Here is a 4005-nt window from a genome sequence, read left to right as displayed (position 1 = left end):
ATGGGCAGAATTGGGCCCACAGACCAGCCCTGGGTACTGGATCCAGTGAGCAGGGCTGGCATGGTATGAACAACACATGCAGTGTGCACCCTGGACTGGCCTCACACACAGCATGAGTCCTGGACTGGCTCTGCACTCCACAGGCAGCGCACACCCACCCTGGTCCTAGGTGCAACATACAGTGCATGCCCACCTCAGCCCTGCATGGCACATACAGTGTGTGTGACCGATTAAGAGTGCAGTTTATGCAGCCTGTGAGTCCACTCCAAGACTCACAGGTAGCACTGCAGGCCAGATGGGAGGCTGTGTCTTTCACACCCCTGCACTAAAACACACCAGGCAACTTGGTAGGGTCAGGTGCTCATGGCTGTGCTGCAGAGAGAACTAATGTGTTGGTGTAAATCATCCATATTGGTTTCACAAGCTGGGAACAATAACAGACTTATGACCATGTGGCAGGGCATTGCTGGTGCCTGCCACTTTAAGGGCCAGAAGGCAGCAGCTGGCAGATGCCTGATGATGACAGTCATTTTGGATTCAGGGCTACCCATATAAACCAGGCATTTTGCTGCTGGGAGGCCAGACAACACATTGCCTGGCTGCAGGTATCATCTGATGGTAAGGGAGGAGCTATAGGGGATGGTCAGGAGGCTCCTGGTCCTGGGCATGACCTAAACCTGCAACCTGCTGGGAGTGGATGGCCTGGTGGGGCTCTCAGTGGTGTGGGACCCCCAGGAAATGCCAGGCCAGTGATCACCCCAGTGAAAGGTGGGTTGGGGTGCCTCAACCCAAGCTTCCACAGCTGGGTGGGTCATCCCTTCGTAGGGTCTGGAAGGTGGACCCCAGCAAGAGAGTGGGGCCGTAGACTCAAACCCGTCTTGACATCCCCCGACTGGTCCGTGCTGGGGCCAGGACAGGAAGGGTCAAAGGCCCACCATGAGGGACGCCCAGAGCCGAGGGCCTGGGGTTCCAGCTGGCCTGGAGGTAGGCCAGAGCTAGTACAGCCAAAGGTCCTGGGGGGGGCCACACCCAGAACGGGAAGCAGTTCAGGGAGCTATGTAGCTTGGAATGAAGGTGGATTAGGACACCTGAATGGAGGGATCCAGGTGGGGTTCAAATAGCAGGATTCTGTGGCCCAGTGTGGGCCCAATGATATTGACAACAGCTGGATGCCATCTGCAAGGCTTGGGCTGCGGTGTAGGGGAGGAATGGAGCTGCAGATAACACCCCCTGGCATCAGGGCAAGAAATAGGCAGCCTCTTGCTTAATTAACATCAATTAATTAACAACAAGGCACAGTGGGTGGCTAGCCCAGAAACAGGTAGGCAGGTCACAGGAAAAATCCGCCCCCTGTTACAGACCACTATGTCTGAGCATCACTCTTTGCACTGGTTGGCCGAAAGGCAGAAATGGATCTGCTATACTGAAATCTTTAATTTGAAGACACCTGTCTGCACCTGGGAGCTGTTCTAATTCTAAGAAGACAGGAGAGGCAGAACATGGATATATGTATGGTGCAGAAGGGAACCTTGCAGTCTGTTGCAGTTGGGTGGTGATACTACAAAGTTGCCCACTAGGTGGAGCTGTTGTGGTCTACCTGAGAAAACAATCTTGATTTTTTTTGTGAGTTTTTAGCTGCAGTATTCCAGCCTTTGTCTTGAGCTGTTTCAAGCATGTTTTGAATCCTTACATTTGACACTCTGGGGTGTTGCTGAAGCACTGTGTTCTAGAAGTGGGAGCCCAGAGGCAATAAATGTGCATATTATCACAGAAGCACCTCAAAAAGAATGAATATGATGGATTGCCCTGCAAAACATCTTTCCAAGGGGCAGGCAATGAATCTCTGAAGATGATTTTTTTTTTTTTCCCCTTCCTCTCTAAAAACAAGTGGCATATCTCTAAAAAGCTTCTCCCTAGGGAGCTATCTTCTTTGGGAAGGAGGATGGTTTGGGGATTAAAGATGAGTGGCAAAGGTTTTATGAACATGTTGGTTGTCTTTAGATATTATAAAACATTACATTGTTAACAGGCTCATATCTTTGCAGCTTCTGTTTTTCTATCAGGAGAATGATTTTAGAGCTGTTTACATGCCAAACATGCAACACTCACAGCTGTGGATCCTGGAGAAAGGAAGAAAGCACAGTTTGACCTAGAACAGACAAGATCACACAGGGAGACTAGGGCCTTACCCCCAACGTACCTTTCTAATGACAGAAGCAACAGGACTTCAGAAGTGTGCAGCCTAGAACTTAAGTCTATTGTGAAGCTGCTGTCACAGATCAGGTCCTTCCCAACATCCTTGCTGTCTTCGCCAACTCCCCTATTGTCTTCCTTAATTCCCAAGATCCATTGTGCTTCCCTTTGTGTCCTGACCATTCACAAGGCTAGAGGCTGGGGAGGATTAGGCTCCCTCAGCAAATGGGCATGTCTACATTAAATGCTTAATGCACATTAATACTAAATCAGTCTACTGTGTAATAGAATTTGTTTACTGCTGATGAAGTGTCATGAAAAACTATGCTTCTTTGCTTCTGTGCAGTAGCACTGGCTATTGCACATTTATTTAATACCTCATATTACAGGTACTAAACTTAAAATGTGCAGCAGCAGAGGCACTGTAGACATACCCAATGAAAAATTAGCACAGCATGTGGGGATCCCATGAGATGAGAAGGATGATATACGTGTAGGATGATGAAGTTGCTCCTCTTATTTTTTGCTATGCTGGAGAGGTTGATCATTGCTAGTAAACATGTCTTTGACACCCCCCCCCCCCAGAGCTCATTAAAGATGATGGTATTGCTTCATGCCCTTCAATCTGTGCATGCCAGAAGAAAAATCCACCTGTAAAGGCAGGAAAAGAAGTCAGAAAAGCACTGGTAACCTAGTCCTGAGAGAATGCCCAGAGGAAGAAGTTATTTTGGGAAGTCTCAGTTCTTTTGGGAAGCCTGGAACAGTGGGAAGGAAACTGCCTCTTGCTGTTTGGTTCTGCTCTGTTCACAGAAATAGGCCTGTGTATATTCTCTGTAAATAACAAGGATTGCACCAAGATATGCCTGATCGCACAGTTCATCAATTTCCAGGCCCAAGGGGGCTACACTATTGTCCAGGTAGTGGTAGGAAAAATTTCAGCGTTAAAGCATAATAGAAATTGCTTTTCTTTTCTCAGTTGATGCAGCGTAAAGGCACAGTTTCTTCATTAAAGTCGGTAGTGTTTGCCCGAGTTTGATATTAGGTCTTATCCTAAAGATCACTGAAATCAGTGGAGATACCTCACTGGAAATATCTGTTGGAGCATAATTTCAACTGATATAAGTCAGCACAACTCTAGTATTATCACCTTTTATCCCTAAAGAGAGAAAAATGGCAGAAATATGTTTGCTGCAGAGGGGAAATAGGGGAAAGCCCCTTAACATGCAATTTTTCACATCCCTCTAAAGCAGAAATTCTTGAAACTGACAAGAACAAAACATAATGAAACTTCTTGAAGCCAAAGCCCAGAGGACAAAGAGCTTTCCCTTTTCATTAATCAGAAGATGCCGATTTGTGAACCTGTCAACAAGGCTTATTGGAGCTGCGATTCATCTTGAGATAACCTTCAAAATTATCTGAGCAGCCTAATTCAGGGATTAACCTTGGTTAAGGAATCAAAGAGATGGCTTGAAGTTGAAAATCAACATCAGTGAAATTTTGCAACTTGTAGAGTGCCCGTAATATACCCTTTATGCAATAAAAGAGTGTCAGTACCTTGTTTAAGAGTATATAAGACTGACATGAAAGATACCACAATAATGTCATATAGCCTGAGCTCCTGGCTATGGCCAGAAAAGAAGTAGCAGCAATGTAACCAGTATCTTCTCTGCTGTGAAGGGATCAGCTGCAGGGCCAAGGGCACTTTGATGTGTACATGCACCCACAGAGATTGACCTTTCATTTCACCTCAGCCTTCAGACAGCCACCATAAAGGGACTGGGTTTCTGGCTCTACTAGCCTGAAACCTGATGA

At 46.7% G+C, this 4005-nt stretch overlaps 1 long non-coding RNA gene across 1 annotated transcript in view; it reads right to left on the bottom strand.

Moving 5' to 3' along the window:
- Positions 1 to 1560: 1560 nt before the first annotated feature.
- The window catches only part of LOC109319197, a 23427-nt gene continuing 20982 nt past the window's right edge, over positions 1561 to 4005 (bottom strand). The window contains exons 2-3 of the long non-coding RNA XR_002103403.1: positions 2106 to 2111; positions 1561 to 1573 (exon numbers count right to left, since the gene is read on the bottom strand). This is a non-coding gene — a long non-coding RNA (uncharacterized LOC109319197). The remainder of the gene's footprint in view (positions 1574 to 2105; positions 2112 to 4005) is intronic.

This window comes from Crocodylus porosus, unplaced genomic scaffold, assembly GCF_001723895.1.
Source record: "Crocodylus porosus isolate Cpor-Errol unplaced genomic scaffold, CroPor_comp1, whole genome shotgun sequence".
NCBI lineage: Eukaryota > Metazoa > Chordata > Crocodylia > Crocodylidae > Crocodylus > Crocodylus porosus.
The sequence above is the reverse complement of the archived record's forward strand: the minus strand, read 5'-3'. Positions and strand labels throughout refer to the sequence as shown.